The 22,730-nt window shown below is 36.8% G+C and overlaps 1 protein-coding gene across 1 annotated transcript in view; it reads left to right on the top strand.

The window, feature by feature from the left end:
* The first annotated feature begins 443 nt into the window (after positions 1-443).
* Positions 444-22,730, top strand: part of LOC150085099 (serine/threonine-protein kinase D3-like) — a 224,473-nt gene continuing 202,186 nt past the window's right edge. The window contains exon 1 of the mRNA XM_090375772.1: positions 444-552. The gene's annotated coding sequence lies outside the window, so the exon portion shown is untranslated. The remainder of the gene's footprint in view (positions 553-22,730) is intronic.

Below are 22,730 nucleotides of genomic sequence, written 5' to 3'. Positions count from 1 at the left end.
GCCTTTCTGAGGTCCTCTTAGTCTTCTCTGAGACGCCTATTGCTGCTATATTATTATTATTATTATTTGTTAATTCTGATTATAGATATTCTATATAAAATCCAGATGCAAAGCTTCTTCCTTTTGTTTTTATAATAAGCAATTAAAGTTTTTTTAATTAATCTAAATTGCCGGAAAATTTTAAATATAAAATTATTCAGAACCCACTTGATTATGGAATCGTATTTAATGTGTTGACTTGTACACACAAAAGGTCATATTTATTTTGTAGTTTGTGAATGACGCCGAAAACGAAAATTAGGTTTCAGTATTCTATGAAAGGCTTCTGTGGTGTAGTAACTGTATGGTTTTCAATGTCCGACTACATTAACACAAATATCACAAAGAATTGATATTTTAAACTTCAGGATTTGTGGACGTTACAGAATGCACCTTGACATCATATGATGACAGGTGGTTAAGCATCACATTAAAAAAAACAGAAAAGAAAAGAAAATATAAGTACATTACTTGACATAAGTTTCTGAAGTGAACGATCGTAAACAGGTAAAGGTATTCAAATTTCTTTAACTTTAATAATTTTAATATTTGATTTACGAAATACTGCATGCTGTTCCCATTCATGGAGGATTTTTGTTTGGATTTATTTGGAAGTTTTATTTCTTAAGGCATTTCTATCCTTTTGCTATTAGAAATTATTAAATTGCTTTGTAAATGAAAACCCACTTTTATTTAATTGAAACTAATTGTTTTTCGGCGAAGTACGACCTGTTGATGTTTTCAAAATACATCTGAGCGTTGAAGTTTTAGATAATTGAAAGGAACTTCATCGGTGTTGAAAATAAAGTAATAGAATAAATGTCTTAGAGTTGAACTTTCATCAAGTTAGAAATGAGGGAACATTTGTGTATCATATCCTGTACACGTACCTATCGGCGTAATGTCGAGTCACCATAATGATTATGAGTTCGCAGATGCGAATATTGATAATATCTTACATTAAATTTTTTTAAGTCAGTTTGTGATGTTTGTCTGAATGAAAATAGAAGTACTAATTTCTCATTTTTTAGCAATACGTACCAAATTATGCTTGATTTGAAGAAGATAGTTAAATAAAAATATGGACAACCATAACCTTTCTTGAATACTGATTTCACGAGTTACTTTAGTATTGCATTACGAATAAATAGCACCTGCTTATGGGAATAATTGTCATATATTTGTAATGTAGTGCCACCACTGACAGTTACTCTTAACATTAATCGTTATTAATGTCTCCTACAAACATTCTCTTAAAAGTTTCTCTTAGTAACTGAAAAACCTACCTGCAGATCAGAATTTTTATTGTGGTTTAAATTGTCACTGTGCTGTCAGGTGTTATAGTTGCTGAGCTGTTTGGCCATCCTGCGAGGAAATGGCAATAACCATTGGAACAGCTGTCAGGGTGCAACCCTGACAGCTGTTTAAGTTATTTGAATTGTATTCTATGCTCTGTTGTTATTACAGTTTTCCTCAAGGTGAAAATGAAAAAAAAAAAAAAAAAGTAATAAATGATTCTTTGAAAGAATTTTAAACGTTCATTCTGAAGTCTGTTCCAGACATTTTACAGGTGAATGCTTTGATCGCAAAAAGTTTAGATGTGCTCGGTTGAAAGTGGATGCGGTTCATACAATTTTACCCTCCTTAATGAAGGCAACAGCCAAAATATTAACCTGAATCAAATACCAATTAAAAAAAAGAAAAAAAACAACAAAATCTGGGCTTGCACTGGGGTGGCAAACTTTTTAAGGGTGCTTGCCAAAATTGGCTAAATCTTTTAAAAAACTAACTTCGCATTTTAGAACACAAAATGCATAATCCTTTTTTTTTTTTTTTTTTATCATTCTTTATCGTACCAAATCTTTCAGTCCAAGACTCTTGAAATTGTCACTTACTCCCCTCTTCATTTGATCATTTTTGTTTATTTGCTGGTTGAACTGACATTCTGAACAATCCTATAAAGGGCAAATAGCAATTAAAATATTTATGGGAATTAATAAAGAATAATCTCCATGCCACATACAAACCGTAATTGACAATTAAGGAGGCTACACTAAATACTAAATGTGGATAATATACCTCACGTAACTACCAATAACTTATTTTCTAAATAAATGTGTGAAATATACGAATTTTTTTCTTAAACAGCCTCTGAAATCACATTTTCTTTCAATTTTGTATTAAAAACTAATGGTAGTCTTAAATTTTTGCAAATGACTGTAAATATGATCACGACATTTGCATGAAGGGTAAATTTTATTATGACTAATATCCTGCATTTATTTAAAAACAAGATTAGAGAAAAAATATATGAGCATAACGAAACATGCAACTCCATTGACTCCATGAGTTGCATCCTTATTCACTCTGAATTCTGCATGCTGCTTTGGGCACGCATGCTATGGGTTCGCCACCCCTGCCCTAGGATAAACTTGAAGATTGTTTTTTTTTTTTTTTTTTTTTGTGTGACCTTTTGACACAAATCCCATTGAATTTTGACAAGGAAGCTAGCTGTGCTACAGATTTTCATTTATTTATTTATTTATTTCATCATCATCATCAGCCATTTTCAATCCACTGCAGGATGAAGACCTCTCCAGCAACTTTCCAGTTCCTTCTGTTTTGAGCACTGGCCATCCATATACTACCCACAAACTCATGAATTTCATCTATCCATCTCTGCCTTTGTCTTCTAGGTTTTCTTCTAGCTCCTCTTGGATACCATTCTGTTATTTTCTTAGTCCATCTGTCATCATGTTTTGAGCTATGTGTCCTGCCCAAGACCATTTTAGTTCTTTAGTTTTGATAAGAATGTTCTTTATTTGAGTTTGCTGCCTAATCCATGCTGATATCTAACAGTCTGATTCCCAATATAATTCGTTCCATTCTTCGCTGTGTAGTTCTCAGCTTCTCTTCCATTCTTTTGGTGAGTGCCCAAGTTTCACTTCCATAAGTCATGGTGGGGAGTATACATTGGTTCATTATTTTACGTTTCAGACAAACTGGGATATTGCTCTTCAGTATGTGACTATTTCCTGAATGCTATCCATCCAAAATTTATTCTTCTCTTGACTTCCAGCCATTTATCATTATTACAGCTAATAACTTGTTCCAGATAAGTATGACTCCACCTTTTCAATTACTGCTCCTTCAATCATTATTTCCCTTTCTGTGGCATACTTGTTCATCATTACTTTTGTTTTAGCCATATTCCTCTTTAGTCTAAAATCCTTACTAACTGTGCATAACTGATTAAGATTTTTCTCTAATTTTTTTGGGATCGTGGCTTATGACCACAATGTCATCTGCAAATCGTAAATGGTTTAGGTACTCTCCGTTCACATTGACTCCTCTCTGCAACCAGTCTAATCTTCTGAAAACTTCCTCAAGGGCAGCAGTAACAGCTTTGGGGATATTGTGTCTCCTTGTCGAACTCCTTTCTCAATTTTAAATTTCCTTCTGTCTTTGTCTAGTCTAATAAAGGAGGAGATAGCACTCTCATATATTTTCTTCAAAATCATAATATATGGGGTATCTATGCCTTGTCTTTCCAGTGCCCGAAATATTGCCTTATGCTGTATGGAGTCAAATGCCTTTTCATAATCCACAAATGCCAGGCATAATGGTGTTTTTTATTAATTTGCTTTCTCCATTAGCTGTGATATTACGTGCAGGTGATCCATAGTTGAGAATCCTGTCCTAAAGCCAGCTTGCTCTTTCGGTTGATTCTCATCAAGTATTCTTTCTAATCTGTTAGTAATGACCCTTGTGAACAACTTGTAGATGTGGGATAACAAGCTAATTGGTCTATAATTTCCAGTTTCTGATTTATCTCCTTTCTTATGCAGCAAAATTATGATTGCATTATTCCACTGCTTAGGCATTACACCTTTTCTAATGCACTTTGTGAAGCGCCTTGCCAGTTTTTGTGTTATGTCTCTTCTTCCCAATTTTAACAACTCTACAGTAACTTCATCTTCCCCCGGGGCTTTCTGATTCTTCATTTTCTTCAATGCATGTTCTACCTCATCAGGAAGAATATCGGTATGTTGTATGTGTTGGTACTTTGCAATTCATCTTCCCCACTGCTGGCATCATTCTCCTGCTCCTTGTATAATTCTCTATAATAGTCTTCTGCTATTTGAATCATGCCTTCTCTGCTGTTTATAAGTACACCATCACTATTCTTCAGTTTCAGTATCATTTGTCTTTTTGTATTACTGCTCATGGCTGCTGATTTAAATCCTTTGTTTTCCCTTAATGCTTGTTCTACTTTTCTTGTGTTAAATCTTCTTATGTCCTCTCTGAGTCTCTTTCTAATGGCTTTGCATAACTCAGTATACTCAATTTTCTTCCTGTCAGTGTTTTTCTTGCTTTTCGTTTGTCGTCTTCGGTTCATCATGACAAGTGTTTCTTGACTAATTTTTTATTCTTTGGATTTCTTTTTCCCTATAGGTTTCTTGGGCTTTATCACTTTCAGAAAGTTGTAATATTCCTCGTCGATATCTTGGTCCTGAGCAGTCTGCAGAAGCTCAAACTTGTTCTTAAGTTCCAGTACATACTGCTTTTTCTCCTCTTCTGTTATCTCAAAGACCTTTGTATTATTTACTCGAGTCAGTTTTTTTTCCTTTCCTTTCCTACATCTATATCAAGTGTACATCTTGCCATTCTGTGATCACTTCCAACATTTACCTTATTCAGGAGGATGGGCGCCTCCGTAGCCAGGTGGGAAGGAGCAGCAGTGCGTAGCACACGCTTCTTGATTAGACCGGGGTTCGAGCCCGTCACCACCAAATACGGAGGATGCGGAAAGGTTAAGGAATGACCACCGCATATCCTGGAGCAATATGGCCTTAGTTGCTAATGCTCCTAAAAACCAAACAACAACAACAACCTTATTCAGGACAGTAAAATCATTCACAATATATCTTCTGTTAGTGAGGATGAAGTCGATTTCATTAGTGGTTAATCCATTTGGACTCTTCCGTGTCCACTTTCTGTTCACCCTTTTCTTGAAAAAAAGTGTTCATTACTGACAGTCCTTGAGATTCTGCAAATTCCACAAGTCTTTCACCTCTTTCATTTCTTTCACCAATTCCAAAATTTCCTATAGTTACCCTTTCTGCGCTGTTTTGTCTTTTTCCAACCTTAGCATTGAAGTGCCCCATAATAATAGTGTAGTGGGTTTTCTACTCATCTAGAAGACTCGATTTCGGTGTACATTTCTTCAACCTCTTCATCATCATGGCTCGATGTTGGTGCATAAATCATTATAATCTTTAGCTTGTACCTCTTAGAAATCTTGAGTATTAGTCTTGACGCCCTTGGTGATGTACTTTTGAATTCCAAAATGTTGTTTTTAAAATCTTTATGGATCAAAAACCCAACTCCACCTTCACTCCTTTCACTGTTTCCATTGGTGTACAGCAGATTTCCACTTGATAAACTTATAAGTGATTCATTTCTTCTTCTTGTTTCAGCCAAACCGATGATATTCCAATTCACATTTTCTAATTCCTTTTCCAGCTCTAATATCCTGTCTTCACTGATGAGTGATCTTACGTTATAACAGGCCAAGTTCAGTTTCCGCTTAGAACAATAAACAAACCACTAAATATTGATTTAGACGTAGCACACAAAAAAAAAAAAACAACTTGAAAGTGTGAATGAAACCAAGTTTCTCGGAATCTGGTTAGATGATAAGCTAAGTTGGGCAAAACAAATGATAAACCTACAATAGAAAACTTCGTCACTAGCGGAAATACTCGCCAGGGCCTCTGCCTGGGTGTCTCCTTTCCTTCTCAGACTTTCTTTAATTCAGCTGCACCTCACCTATGAAATCATCTCATGGGGTACCACCAGCCAAGAAAACCTTCCGAGAATCAACTCCATTCTGAATCGATGCGTTCGTTCAATTTTGGGCCTTCCCTGGTATGCATCGGTTAGTTCGAGATACAAGGAAGTGAGACTCTTAAGCCTCTACCAGGTATTGCAGAAAGCTGAGGTGATCCTTGTTTACAATGCTTTGAAGACACCAGACTTTCTCCTTCTCTTCAGATCCTTTTTAATAACCATAGAAGAAGAAGAAGAAGAAGAAGAAATATCGTACAATCTAAGAAATGAAGCCGACCTGAAGGTTCCGCTTTTCAGAAAAGCCATAGGTCAGAAAAGTATAAAATACAGAGGTGCTAAAACCTGGAACAAACTTCCTGCAAAAATCAAAAATGTCACTTCACTAAATCAATTCAAGGAACTACTAATTGAACACATCACCAGGGATGTCTGAGTCAAATTACCTTCCACTCAACTCCTGGATTTTAAAAACACCAACATGGAAATAATGTACAAATGTTAAAGGAAGCAGTTGGTAAATAGTTTGTAAATTTTTGCGCATGTATCTCATCATTTTACTTTTCTCTTCTCATTTAATTGTAAAAATGTTCACATTTAATTGTAAAAATGTTCACAATGATATTATAAGTAGTGATGCTTTTTGAAGTCTTTTGTAAAGAAATGTACAAAAAAGTCCAATCTATTTATGTCTTTTCTGTTGAACATTACCTGCACAATTTCAGAACTGCATATTTTTCAATTGTATATTTCTATATTCATTGTTTCTATATTCATCTTTATTCATCGTTTTTTTAAGGGAATTCATCGTTTTTTTAAGGGAATATCCCCTAAAAAGGCCATTGGCTTATGTGTTCTCCCTCCCTTTTTGTTGTTATCTCCCAAAAAAGTGTAACATAATATAGGGATAAATAAATTATTATTATTATTATTATTAACAACACTGTTTATTTGGATTTAGAAAAATATTTTGATTGTCCCACATGAGAGATTGCATTATAAGCTGGCCTAACTTGGATCATGGATGAGATCCATAGGCTGGGACTGTTTTGTTTCTGATTTTCCCTTAAATGACATTGAGAAAGGGATAGAGGCATGATTTCAAAATTTGTAGATGATGTGAATCAGAGTTGATAAAGAAGTTGATGATGAGAAAGTGCTAATGCTTAGCGCAAAGCATATCTCTGTCAGGATAAATTGGATAGTCTTCATGGATCATCAGATAAGTGGTAGTTATATTTTAATACTGTAAAGTGCATGGTTTACACTTACCGTTAATGTTTGTAGAATTAGTAGAGGCATATGATGCAAGAAAGCAAGCTTATACCACGCCAGCCAAAAAAAAAAAAAAAAAAAAAAACATTTCACCCATCCATTCGTCTAAAAGTTTGTCCAGTTCTTCCTTGAATTTGTTTAAACTATCAGCTCCGGCAATGACAGATGGAAGTTTGTTCCAGCAATCAACCACCAGTTGGCCAATGGCAAATTTATACACATCTATTCTATAACTGTCTTTCCTCAATTTGAATTTATGCCCCCTTAGGTTTGTAATCTGAGCAAGAGGAAGAATCCCATCAGCATTGAGCCTGCTCAAACCAATCAAGGCCTTATATAGCTCAATCAGATCACCTTGCAGGTGCCTAGACTCCAGACGTTGCAGAACTTAAGCCTTTCTTGGTAAGAAAACCCCTTTACTCCCCTTACCAATCTTGTTGCCCTTCTCTGTACTCTTTCTAGTAACTGTACATCCTTCCTAAAATAGGCTTCAAGATCTGTACATAGTATCAAGGCATAGCCTGACCATTGTCTTTTTCAAAGGGATAATCACTTCCTTTTCCTTACTAGCAAAATTCCTGTATATCATTGACAAGAGCCCATGACCTGCTGTGGGAGCCTGTTTGCACTGCTCAGAAAGCTTCATATCTGACTGCACAACCTCTATGGCTTTTTCATTCTCTACCACCCTGAGTGTAGTACCACACTGTACATTTCTCTGGGGTTACTGCTACCCATATGCAGTACTTCACATTTGTCAAGTTAAACTTCAATTTCCCACTTCTCAGCCCATCTACTCAACTTTTCCAGATCCTGTTGCAGTAGCATACAGTCATTACTTTCATTAACAACCTGCCAACCTTTGTATCATCTGCAAACTTTGACATTAAGTGTGATATGTCTTGGGGCGCCTCCGTAGCCAGGTGGGCAGGAGCAGCAGTGCGTAGCACACGCTTCTTGATTAGACCGGGGTTCGAGCCCGTGCCCACCAAATACGGAGGATGCGGAGAGATCAGGGAATGACCACCGCATATCCCCGGAGCAATATGGCCTTAGTTGCTATTGCTCCTAAAAAAAAAAAAAAACAGGCGCCTCTGTAGCCAGGTTGGAAGGAGCAGCAGTGCATAGCACACGTTTCTTGATTAGACCGGGGTTCAAGCCCGTCACCACCAAATACGGAGGATGCGGAAAGGTCAGGGAATGACCACCGCATATCCTGGAGCAATATGGCCTTAGTTGCTAATACTCCTAAAAAAAACAAAATAAACCAAACCAAACCTGATATCTTCTTCAGTATTGATAAATGTACAAAACAACAATGGGCCCAACACCGAACTCTGGCAGACTCCACTAATGACATTAGTCCACAAAGAGCAGTGTCCATTGATTACCACTCTGTCTTCTCCCACTCAACCATCCTTTTATCCTTTATAGCAACTTTCCCTCCATACTGCTCCATCTTGTACAGTAGTCTTCCATGCACAACAGTATTGAAAGCTTTCCTAAAATCTAGTATATGATATCAAAATATCATATAACTGGATGCAAAATTGTTTTTTGCATCCAGTTCCTTTGTAACCACATCATAGTATCCAATCAGATTGGTCAGACAAGACTTCCCTTTAACCAACCCATGTTGTGTAATTATTACTGCAAATAGAAAATTTTTGTGCAGCTCAAAAAAAGGTAGCAAGGAGAGTCCATGATCTCCTCTCAATGATTTAGAATAAAATGCCTTATAGAGATTAAATAAGTTATTATTCCACTGTATAAGGCAATTTCTATACTGATCTTGGAATACTTCAAGGTATGTGGATTCCATATCTTAAAAAAGATATATCAGCTTCTTGATAAGGTTCAAAGATTGGCAATGCACCTGTTTAGATTGGTAAAGGAGCATCCATTTGAGGAGAGAGTACATGAGTTGTATTGCTTCATAACACGGTATTTAAAAGGCAGCAGGAATCTCATTGCAGTGTATATTATGGTCATTAGAATAGATAGCTTCCAGTGGTAGTTGAGGCTGATGGTTTGAAGAAAGTCAAAAGCTTCCTGGATCGGTACCTATGGAAAGAGGGGGAAACAGTGAAAGTGTTTTAATTTTTTTTTTGCTAGAGCAGGAAACATCTGGATTTCTTTCACTGTAGGGCTAATACTAACACAAATGCAATGTCTGTTAAAATAGCATTGTGAACTTTGTTGGTTTGGAATAAATGCAACCAAATGCGAATTGTCAAAATAAATATAAAAATCAGCACACAAGTAAACGTCATTAAGCATTGTTCTTTTATTTCTTCTTTTATCTCCATCTGGGTTGCTGAACCAAATTTAAAAACTATTCATTATGAATTTATGCCACGATAATCTTAATAATTTTTAAGAACACTGTCTTATTAAATGCTTACCTTGTATATTAATGACCTTCTCCCATTGGAACAGGACCAGGGTATGTCTGCCAGGGGCAAAGGTTGATGACATTGTAGAGCGAATATCATCTTTTAAGGGCACAAAAGGTGATATAGTTGTACACGTTGGCACTAATGATATTAAGAGTAGGAGACCGGCAGAATTACTTAACAAGTACAGGTCACTGTTGAACAAAAGCCGAGAATTAGGGTTGAATTTGAAAGTGTCTGCAATTCTGCCCAGACACGATAGGAGGGAGTATATGTTGAGAGCCTTGTCGATCAATTCGGCCCTGGAAAGATTGTGCAAGGCTCAAGGGGTAGAATTTTTTTCAGCCTGGACTGTACTTGTTAACAGGAGATATTGCTTCTACAGGGATGGGATACACTTAAATAGAAAGGGTGCAAGAATATTTGCTGATGCTATCGAGGCAGTGTTAGGTGGGTCGGAAAACTGCTAGCTTGGGGGGAGACAAAGACCAATAGATTGACAGTAGCCACTGGCAGAGGTGAAAGAGATTCTTGCACTGCTTCTATTAGAATGAGCAGAAGACTGAAAAACAAGATGCATGATATTTCAGAGACTGCTGGGAGCCATTGCAGTACAAGTAAACACATGGGTTGTGTTAGGGTAGCTAAGAATAGAAACAGGTGCAGGTATACTTGCGTGTACACCAATGCTAGGAGTTTAGTAAATAAATTTGATGAATTTGAGGTATTGCTCAAAACATCAAAGGCAGATATTGTTGGGATATCAGAGACGTGGTGTCACACAGATATAAGGGATGCAGAACTGGAATTTGGGGAGTACAACGTCTACAGAAAGGATAAACAGGATAGGAAGGGGGGAGGGGTTATGCTATTAGTTATGAAACACATAAAAACCAAGGAAGTGAAGCCAGTCGACATCGCTGGACAGTGCACTGTTGAGTCAGTTTGGTGTGACCTAAGCATTGGGAGATCAAAATTGAGAGTAGGAGTGTGCTATAGGCCTAATGACTCTGATGAGTATAATAAGGAACTGTACAGGGAAATAGAGTGGGCCAGTAAATTAGAGAGTCTTATAATGGGAGATTTTAATTTCCCAGATATTGACTGGAATTTGGGGGCTGGTCACTCACACACTAGCAGGGCTTTTGTGGAGTTATTGGATGATTGTTTTCTACATCAGCATGTTCGGGAGGCAACTAGAGGCAGTAATACTCTTGATTTGATTATCAGCAGTGATTCTTCATGCATTAAGAATCTGCAGATAAATGAACCACTAGGTAGCAGTGATCACAGTGTGCTGAAGTGGGATTTACTCAAAGAGGTAACTACCATTAGGGGTAAAGGGAAGGGTTATTGCTTCCGTAAAGGCGACTACAATGGACTGAGATAGTATTTAAATTCTATACAGTGGGACCAACTGATTATGTTACCAAAAGCAAATTCAAAATGGGAAGCATTCAAAGAATTAATCTTGGAAGCTACTAGGCTTTACATACCAACTAAGAAATATTGTTCAAGGTTTAGGCCAAAATGGATGTCAGATGAACTAATGAGGCATATGGCAGAGAAGAAAAATGCATGGGATACTTACAAATTAACACATGACACAGAAGCCTATGATAGATACAAGTTGATATGCAACCAAGTTACAAAGGAGGTTAGGCAGGCGAAGGCAGATTACGAGAAATCCTTGGCAAGGGATGCAAAGAAAAACAGCAAAGAGTTCTTTACTTATGTAAACTCTAGAAGGAAGGGGACAAATCAGATTGGTCCACTTGATATTGATGGCTCAACTGTTGATGACCCTGCTCAGGTAGCTAACAAACTAAATGAATATTTTGCATCGACATTCACACATGAGGAGTTATTCAGCGAGGGGAATGCCAGAGGTGTATTCAACTCTAGCAGTAAGCTAGAGAATCTTGAAATAACTGGGAGTAAAGTGGAGGAGAAACTGTTGAAGATAAACACAAGAAAGGCACCCGGGGTGGATGGGATCTATCCAGTTATATTAAAGGAGGCAGCAAAGGAAGTAAGCAAACCCTTAGCCATAATTATGAGAGCTTCCTTGGACTCAGGGGAGGTACCCATAGACTGGAAATGTGCAAATGTGACCCCAATTCACAAAGGAGGATCAAAGGCTGACACAAGTAATTATAGACCTGTGAGCTTAACTTCTGTTCCAGGAAAGTTAATGGAGGCACTGGTTAAAGAAGCACTGCAGGATCATTTAGACAAGACTTCAGTTATAGCTCGGACACAGCATGGTTTTGTTAAGGGGAAGTCTTGCCTGACCAATTTGATTGGATATTATGATGCAGTCACAAAAGAACTGGATGCAGGGAATAGCTTTGATATTATATACTTGGATCTTAGAAAGGCTTTTGATACTGTTACACATGGAAGACTGCTACACAAATTGGAGCAGTGTGGCATTGGAGGCAAATTGCTGCTATGGATAAAGGGGTGGTTGAGGGGGAGAAGACAGAGAGTGGTAATCAATGGACACTGCTCATCGTGGACTAATGTTATTAGTGGAGTCCCTCAGGGCTCAGTGTTGGGTCCATTATTGTTTTCTGTATTATAAATGATATTGATGATGGTATATCAAGCTTAATGTCCAAGTTTGCAGACTATACGAAGGTTGGCAGGGTTGTCAAGGACACTACTGACACTATGCTGCTGCACCAGATCCTGTTGCAACAGCATACTGACACTATGCTGCTGCAACAGGATCTGGAAAGGTTGAGCAGATGGGCTGAGAGGTGGCAAATGAAGTTTAACATTGACAAATGTAAAGTACTACACATGGGAAACAGCAACCCCAGAGCAACGTATCAACTCTGTGGTACTACACTGACAGTGGTAGAGAATGAAAGGGACTTGGGGGTGGTTGTGCAGGCAGATATGAAGTTCTCTGAGCAGTGCAGACGGGCTGCAAGAGTAGCTCATGGAGTATTGTCAATGATATACAGGAATTTTTCCAGCAGGGATGAGGAGGTGATTATTCCATTGTATAAGGCAATGGTCAGGCCACACCTAGAGTACTGTATACAGGTCTGGAGGCCTCATTTCAAGAAGGATGTAGAGCTGCTGGAACGAGTACAGAGAAGGGCAACAAGATTAATGAATGGAACAAAGGGGGTGCTCTTACGAAGAAAGGCTTAAGTTTTGCAAATTACAGTGTCTGGAGACTAGGCACCAGCGAGGTGATCTGATAGAGGTGTATAAAGCCTTGAATGGTTTGAGCATGCTCAATGCTGATGGGATTCTTCATCTAGTTCAGAATAATCACCTGAGAGGGCATAAATTCAAATTGAGGAAGGACAGATGTAGGATAGACGTGCGGAAATTTGCCTTTAGCCAGCAGGTGGTTAGTTGGTGGAACAGACTTCCATCCCTTGTAGTGGAGGTTGATAGCCTAAATAAGTTTAAGGCTCAGCTGGACAGGTATTTTGAACGAACAGAGGTGTGAAGTGGAAGTGGTTTTTTTTTTTTTTTTTTTTTCGGCTGATGCTGCATAAGCTTGCTTTCTTGCATCAAATGCCTCTACTAATGCTAATGCTAATGCACCAGAAATCCTGTTCATAGTTTTGCTGATGATTGCACATAGCATTCCACCTTTCAGTTTGAGAAACCATTCTCTTGTGCAAACAGCTATAACTTTTTGAATATCCACTTCTAATTCCTTAAATGCTGATCTTCAGTGGGTAAAGATTGAAATGAACTTAGTTGATTTCAATCCTTCTAAAACTCAGCCCTATGCTTATCTTTGATGTCACTCAGATTTCTAGACAAGATCTTATATTTCTATTAGGGATTACCGTGACTTTTAATCTCTTGGCATAAGCACATTACCAATTTTGCTTTATTTCCATCTAAAAAACTGGGTTTTCTCTTTTGCTTTCGGTGTTACTTTTCTTTTGGACAGCTGTCTATGCTATGCAAATCACAAATCCACCCTACCAAGTAATACTGTTCTCGCATCTGGTGCCCCTAAAGGTATCTTCTAGATTCCATTCAAGAGGGCAGTTAGGTTAATTAATGCTCCATCTCTAACAGTCTTTCCACTCTGTCTCATAGACATTCTGATTCTGCAGTATGTCTTTTCTCTAGATAATTTCATGGTCACTGTTTTCATCTGAATTGGCTTCTGTAATTCCTGCTCTTTCTTCTAAATCAATCCAAACACATGTCACAACCAGTCAGCATCTTTTTATTGTCCAACTTAAAACTCACAGAACCAACTTTTCTTCTTCTTCATTTTTTCCTTCAACTTCTGTTTCCTGGAACAACCTCCCTTCATATGTTCCTGAAAATTACAGTCTACAGAAATTCAAGCCTAAGTTAATAAGTATCTTCTTTCATCTTCTTCCCCCTTCAACCCATACATGGTACTAAGTACTACAGGTTCTAATACCACTCGTGCGTGAGTTTTCCATTCAAAAGAAAGAAAGAAGAACGAAAGAGAGACCTGATCTCTGGATATAGAAAAATTGGAAGTTACTCCATAATACAAATTGGGTGTAAATTGCCCATTGGATTACAGTAATTTCTGAGTAATAACATTTTCCTTTTATGTAATTGTAACATTTTCCATTATTCACCTAGCTTAATGTTATGCCATTTTTATTGTTTTTTACCAACTAAAGATCTCATTAAAAAGACAGCAATTTTGTAATGAAGAAGTTATGGTGACTACAACAATGCATTCAAGGAACTTTCAAAAAAGGGCTTCCAAGAAGCTTTTCTTATAACAATATCACTGGATGGAAAAATGTGTAAATAGCCAAGGTTATTATTTTTGAAAAATTTATGCAGTTATCTCTAAATATCATATTAGTTTAAATAAAAATTAAGTCCTGGAACTTTTTACTTTTATCTTGTATGATTTTATATGCATTATAGTTTTTAATCTCTTAGAGCAGTGCAGTTATTTTGCAGGCACTATAGAAAACTGTATTCATGTTTGGTTTTTATTATTTTTCTCAGCTCTTTTTCTCTGTCCTCTCTCTCCCTAAGAGGAGAGAGAGGACAGAGAAAAAAATAGTGATGATTGAAATACCTAATTTCGGTAGATAATCTGATTAATGAGAAATATCATGTACACAGAGTTAGTAACAATATTAGTATTGCCATATAGTGTAGGGAAATCCTGAGCTTTTGCTATGCCAACCAAAGCAAAAAAAAAAACAACCCTTTTTATCTAAATCCTCATATAAGTAATGAACTGGGTTTTGAATTTCCCCAAGCTGTTGGCCTCGATTCCCCACGCAGATCTTTTTCCGATAATTAGAAGAAAACTTCTTACAATCCAGTCTATATCTCTTCCCTATAATTTGAAATTATGGCATCAGCTATAATATCCCTCATTCGTTTTAATGTCTTATCGCAGGTCTTTGTAGACCTCAATGAGAGGTCCTTGTAAGGTAACCGTTACCAAGTTCAAAAGATAATCTCACCAAATGCATTGCCAATCTTTGGATCTTTTCAAGAGGCTTTATATCATTTTTTAGGTGTGGTCTTTCATACCTGGATATGGTATTCCAAGACCTCTCTGACAGTACAGTGATTTCACCACTTGTCACATCTTCAGAAGGTCTGGCTTTAAGTCCTGTCATAGACTAAAGGATTTCTAAAAAGCTTCTTCAATTGGAGCTGTAGTTAGCCAATCTCAGGTGGAGGATTCTCTTGTGAGTTATCCAGGGTTTTCCAGTCTGCACAACATGCAGATTGGCCTGTGTACACACACTTGTACAGACATACACGCATGTTGAGCACAGTACAGTGTGATTTTAGTCACAGCTTTGCTTAAAGAACAACAACCTTGAAACAATGGTATTCCATGTGCAGTTGTACATTAGCATAGTAGGATTACCACTTCTCTCTCTCTCTCTCTCTCTCTCTCTCTACAAGAAAGTGTTTGACAAATTACGAACAGGACACTAACCCTCATTGCTAACTGTCTGCATAGAGAATATCAGTATCATAACTCTCAAATCCGTGTCTTCCTCTGCCTTTTTTAATTCAACCCCTTCAGTTGTATAAGTTAGTACTAACATTCGCTGTTGTATCTAGGTATCAGTGTAAGAGGGAGCATGATGACCAGTTTTTTGAGTTGTTTTTTTTAAACAGACTTAGGAACACTTATACGCATGGGGTTAAGGGGAAGCATATGAACCCTCTGCCCTCCGCTGAATAAATGTTGCAAGGAAGCAGGTTTATGCAGCATCAGCCAAATAAAAAAAAAAAAAAAAAAAAAAAAAAAAACCAACAACACAACTTTGCATTTATCCATCTTTTTATATAATTTGACTAATCCTTCCTTAAATTAGTTCAAACTACTCATTTTTGCAACACCAGATAGAAGTTTGTTCCAGCAATCAATTACTTTATGGCTGAAAACAAATTTTTACACATCTGTTCTGAAACAATCTTTTTTTCAATATAAGTTTATTCCATATCACACGTGTATTGTCTGAGCAAGAGTGAGGCTACTGATAGTATTTAGTTTACTCAATCCATTTAAAGCTTTAAACATATGAATTTGGTCCCTTCATAGATGCCTAATTTCCAGAGTCTGCAATTTATAGAACTCAAATCTTTCTTGGTAAGGATATCCTTTTGTGCCTCTGGCAAACGTTTTGTTAACCCCCACCCCCTCTCTGCATCCATTCCAACAGATCCACATCTTCCTAAAATGAGGCTTCCTGACCCATATAGTGCACTCCAGGCACAGCGTAACTATTGCCTTATACAGGGTATTTATTTTAGAAGAAAACCCAAAAACAATCAGAGGAAAATACAATTTATTATTTTTTTGAGAGCAGTTTTGTAGCAATACATAAATTCATTATTTTGATCATGCTGTATGTGACTTGACAAAGAGTTTGTGCTCGATTTAAGTTACTTTCTCTACCAAGGTTTCTACTTTATTAACTTCTATAAACCTCAGGGTCTTGCATCTGGTGAGTATGGGCTTGGCATACCCAGGGTCCTAAGCTGGATATCATCATCCTTCTCTTTCTTGGTTGATTCCCTTCTACTTTTTTCTCTCTCTCACTCTCTCTCACGGGGTAACTCAGAAATTTTTTTTGGCTGGTGCTGCATAAGCTTCAGGCTTCCTTGCACTATATGATAAATAAATTATCTGTTTATACTCTGGGACAACCAAATGGTCAGAGGAGTTCACAAGATAGACAGAATACAAGGAACAGCGCCATATTCAGCAGTCACGGGCTTGAACCCCAGTCACTTGTACGTGTATGTAGGCACGTGTACTTATGCACCCGTGCGCCTGACCACTAGGCTACGGCGGCCTTCCTATGTCTAGTAATAATAATAATAAAAATAAGTCTTGGGAAGTTAAAACAGGAGGCCTAGGTGGTCAAAGTCCTTGTGATATGATTTGATCCCCAGAAAACCTTTTCAGTATTTCAGTGGTTGAGCAGGTAGTATGAAAGGTAGCCCTGCTCATTTTTCACTAGTAATGGAATAAATTGCATGATGATGCCTTGGGTAAATGTCAGAGGTTAACAGTTTGTTCAAAAATATGGACCCAACTAACTAGCTATCCTTCTTCGAGGTATGTCACACGAAACACCCTTTTTTTTTTTTTTTTTTTGCATCTAAGAGGGTTTTGCAAAAATGTGCGGATGTTCATTGCTTCACTGGAACCACCACCACTGTGAAATAACCTTTTATATAAAATTTATTTTACTTTTGTCAGTGAAATAAATTTTGAATAAAATTTCAGTACCATCATGGCGAAATAAACTTTTAAAACCAGGTGACAGTATCGTAATCTTTTAACCTTATCCTGAAATTGAAGATCATTCATACTGTGGATTGATATGGAAAGAGATTTTTAGTTGTTTGCTTTACAGTAAGCTGAATGAGCTGAACCAAGTGTTATCCCCTTTTGAATGCTGAGTTTCTGCAGACATTTGTTTGGAGATTGCAAAATTGTTTGTCTAATGTCATCTAAAATATGTGTAAGAACACTCCTTCTTTCATACTCCATATTCACAACTGATCTGCACTCATGAAACTTTTATCTTGAAAATTGCAACTTTGCTTGGATTAGTATTAGGGAATTTTTTTTCACAAATTTTTGTTGGCATTCACTTTAAGAATTTGTTTCTAAGTAAGATTCCACTAAAACGCACATTCCTTTATGGTATATGACATAACGTTTATTTGCTAGTAATGATGCATGCGAATTCAAACACAGATTGTGACAAACTGAACACTCGAAATGCAAGTGTCCCACTACTAGCATCCTTGCGCAATTACACCAATGATTGTTACTTGATAGCACTGTACTTAGTTTTGCAAATTGCAACAAATTATTTGCACAAAGACAGATTGGAGTAGTGTGGCATTAAGAGCAAGTTACTGCTATGGATAAAGGTATGGTTTAGTGGGAGAACAGATAGCGGTTGTCAATGGACATTGTTCTTCTTGGACTAATGTTATTAGTAGTGTCTCACATGGTTCAGTGCTGAGCTCATTGTTTTCAATATTTACTAATGATATTGATGAAGGTACACCAAGCTTTGCAGATGATACAAAGGCTGCAGCAAGATCTAGAAAAATTAGGCTGATGGGCTGAGAAATGGCAGTTGAAATTTAACAGTGACAGATGCAAGGTACTGTATCTGTCAATGTTATCAGTAATCCTAGATTAACGTACCAACTGTGTAGTACTATACTCAGCATAGTGGAAAATGAAAAAGACTTAGGGGTAATTGTGCAGTCAGATATAAGGTTCTCTGAGCAGTGCAGACAAGCTGCATGGGCAACTCATGGGATTTTGTCAATGATATACAGGAACTTTGCTACGAGTTATGAGGTGATTATCCCTTTGTACAAGATCATGGTTAAGCCCTTCTTTAGTACCGTATATAGATTTGGAGGGTTCATTTTAGGAAGGATATTGATCTGCTGAAACAGGTGTAGCGAAAGGCAACAAGATTGGTGAAGGGAACAAAAAGGTGCTCTTAACCAAGAAAGGCTTCAGTTTTGCAAATTGCAGCATCTGGAGACAAGGCACCTGAAAGGAGATCTGATTGAGGTGTTTAAGGTCTTAAATGGATTGAGTAAGCTCAATTTTGATGGCATTCTTCATCTTGCCAAGAATACAAGGGGGCATTCAAATTGAGGAAGAATGGTTGCAGAATAGATGTGTGGAAATTTTGCCTTCAGCCAGCAGGTAGTTGATTGTTGGAACAAACTGCCGTCTGTTGTTCTGGAAGTGGGTAGTTTGAATAAATTTCAAGGAAGAGCTAGACAAATTCCTGCTTCATTTACCCCTGCTTTTGTTAATATCAGTTGGCCACGCTAAAAAAAAAAAATTCAAAAACAAAGTTTACAGATATATCCTAGCATTTCAGCACTACTAACATTGTTCATTTTCTCAAAAAAACGTTTTTTAAAATAAAAGCAGATTGTGTTTCAGATGGTTATATAAGGTGTGCTCTGTTCTGCTCAGATATCTAATTATGCATTCTCATTTGATTATATATGTTGATTGTTACTTTTAAGCTTTTTTTCTTGAGCAAGAATATCAAACAACATAACTAAAATTCCGCTGGTTCATTTATTTTATTTGCAAAATGTTGCTAATTTTTTTTTTTTTTTTTTTTTATGTGCATGTACAAATTTGTTCCCTCTTATCACTCTTCCATATCAGGAAGTTTAGTTTTTTTTTTTTTTTTTAATTTTATTTATTTTTTGCTCTGCTGCCTGAGTGTTATTCAATACCTACACTGCTGTGATATTTTGTTGTCTGAAATGTTCCAGATCTGTCAGGCTTATCTGTGCTGCATATACTTTTCAAATAGAAGGCTAACTTTCTTCTGTGTAAACAGTTAATAATAGTGGCCATTTGATTATTATCCAGGAAGGGTGCGTATTTGCTATGACAGTATTTCCTATAAAAATCATTTAGAATAACTATATGAAAAGATCTTTATAGGTTGTTGAAGAAGCCATTTGTCTAATTGCTAATAGCACTTTTGTTACTCTACCTATTTTTTTTTTTTCCCCTGAATGTGAACTGGGATAATAATTATATCTCTTATTCTACAGAATAGTGCTTTTTTTCAAACATTGAATATGAAAGTCAGTGTTTTCTATTACACAATTATTGAATATGAATCCATATTGCTGCTTCCTAGAGGAAGCAATACTCCAAAAGTTATCATATTAATATTATTCTTTTACATTCATCATAAAAATGCTTATTTTTAGGTTGCATTTAGATTATTTTTGAGAGCACTTCTAAAATGGTTTCAAGTGCATCTTAAGTTCATTATCTGTGTGTTTCAGCTAATTCAGGTCCTTCACTTTTTTAAAATTCGTATCTGATTTTTAGCATTTCCTTAATGTACATTTCGTTTTTAATTGTATTATTCATTATTATTATACATTCTACTTAATTATTTATTATTATTAGACTTTTTGCTTTATTTGTAATTACAGTAGGCCCTCTATTTACTGGACCCCGATTTAACGGACAAAAAAATTTCTCTCCTAAAGTAAAAATTTAGAACTTTTTTTTTTTTTTTTTTTATTTGTGAATAGCGTGGACCTAAAATTTCAGAGGAGTGATGGATGGCTGTGGCATTTTTGAAAGTGCCACAGCATTGTTAATAAAGGAACCTGTGGTGAATCTTTAGGTGCAGATGAAGAGCAAGTTGAGGCTTTTAGAAAATATCTAAATGACCTCATTAAAAATGAGTTTTATTTTGTGCAAATGCTAATGGCTCACATCATAGTCGCCTTTACAAAAGCAAAAATCCTTCCCTTTGCCCCTGATGGTAGTTACCTCTTTGAGTAAATCCCACTTGAGCACACTGTGATCACTGCCACCTAGTGGTTTCTTTATCTGCAGATTCTTAATGCATGAAGAATCACTACTGATAATCAGATCAAGAGTATTACTCCCTCTAGTTGCCTCCAGAACATGCTGATGTAGAAAACAATCATCCAATAAATCCATAAAAGCCTTGCTAGTGTGTGTGTGACCAACCCACAAATTCCAGTCAATATCTGGGAAATTAAAATCCCCCATTATAAGACGCTGATTTACTGGCCTACTCTATTTCCCTGTACAGTTTCTTATTATACTCATCAGAGTCATTAGGCCTGTAGCACACTCCTACTCTCAATTTTGATCTCCTAATGCTTATGTCACACCAAACTGACTCGACACGGCACTGTCCAGCGATGTCGACTGGCTTCACTTCCTTGGATTTTATGTGTTTCTTAACTAATAGCATAACCTCTCCTCCCTTCCTATCCTTCCTGTACACATTGTACTCCCCAAATTCCAGTTCTGCATTCCTTATATCTGTGTGACACCACTTCTCTGATATCCCAACAATATCTGCCTTTGATGTTTTGACCAACACCTCAAATTCATAAAATTTATTTACCAAACTCCTAGCATTGGTGTACACACAAGTATATTATTATTATTAGCTATATGGTGCAAGGAAACCTGAGGCTTATGCTGCACCAAAAAAAAATTCCCAAGTTACCCTGAGAGAGAGAGAGAGAGAGAGAGTGTGTGTCAAAAGTAGAAGGAAATCACCACTGGAAATCCTATCCATAGCTTTGCTGATGATAGCACATTGCCTTTCCACCTTCCAGTTTAATAAACCTTACACTGTAGAAACATAGGCACCTCCGTAGCCAGGTGGGAAGGAGCAGCAGTGCGTAGCACACGCTTCTTGATTAGACCGGGGTTCGAGCCAGTCACCACCAAATACGGAGGATGCGGAAAGGTCAGGGAATGACCACCCCATATCCCGGAGCAATATGGCCTTAGTTGCTAATGCTTCTAAAAACCAAATAACAAACAAACAAACAAACTGTAGAAACAGCTTCAACTTCTTGTATATCCACTACCATTTTCTTAAATGCTGATGTTCAGGTAAATTCTCCGTTGGGGTCAAAGATAACTTAGTTGATTTCAATCCTTTTAAAACTCAGTCCTGTTGTCGTATATCTTGAAAAAGTTTCTGCTGCTCCTATAATTATCTTTGATAACACACAGATTTCTAGTCAAGATCGCATATCTCTGTTAGTTGCTCTCTGCATTAGTTTTCTTCCAAACAGCTGATCACTACAAATCGCAAATTCGTCCTACCATGAAATATTGTTTCCACATCTGGACGGTGCCACCCAAAACTGCTCTCAGGTTTCTAGATTCTATTTAAAACAGGGCATTTAGGTTAATTAATGACCCGAGATGGGTCATCTCTAACAGAGTCTCTCCACTCTCTGTCTCATAGACATTCTGTTTCTCCTGCATGCCTATTCTATTGATATTTTCATGCACACTGTTCTTCTGAATTGGCTTCTATAATTCCCTCTTTATCTTCCAAACTAGTCAGCATCCTTTTACTGTCCAACTTAAAACTACAGAACCAACTTTTCTTCTTCTTAATTTATTCGTTCAACCTCCATTTTGTGTAACAACCTTCCCTGAAAATTACAATATACACAAATTCAAATCTAATGTCAAAATGTATCTTATTTCATCTTCTAAACCTTCAACCCATGCCTGGTACTAAGTACTGTAGGTTCCAACACCTTTCTTGCTTGGGGATTTTGTAAAAAAAAATTAATAAAAATTAAAAATAGCACTATGTGGGTTAACAACTGATTAATCAGATAAAGACTATTATATCACATGTGGAAAGTTATGGCAACAAGGTGCTACTAATAGTGGATGTTTCTGATTTTGGGTTTGTGCATGGGTGCAGTTTCCCAATGTTATTCCATGCTGCAGTTACACTTATATCAGAATTCAATGCCATAGTACTTTCCAGAACAAATATTGACCATTGTTAATTTATTTTTTCTCTCTTTGTTTTTGTTATTTTGTTTAATTTGTTTCTACTTGTTTGGAACTTTTCAGTAATAACTTACAATTTGAACTTACAGAAATTTCCCACATATGCCGTTTGATTAATTGGAATGAATAAAATTATAAACAGTGCAAGTATTAGAGATATTGTGTGATTAAAAAGAAAATTAACACGTAAATCCAAGTTTTTCCAAGTTTTTCTTGAATATTCATTTGTCTGTGATTTTGCCCTTCAGTTTTATATCTGCAGTGACATCTAATTTGTCATTCAAAAGTCATTGCTGAGTGGT

This window comes from Mastigoproctus giganteus, chromosome 6, assembly GCF_048544385.1.
Source record: "Mastigoproctus giganteus isolate SK-2022 chromosome 6, ASM4854438v1, whole genome shotgun sequence".
In the NCBI taxonomy this organism is placed as follows: Eukaryota; Metazoa; Arthropoda; class Arachnida; order Uropygi; family Thelyphonidae; genus Mastigoproctus; species Mastigoproctus giganteus.
The sequence above is the reverse complement of the archived record's forward strand: the minus strand, read 5'-3'. Positions and strand labels throughout refer to the sequence as shown.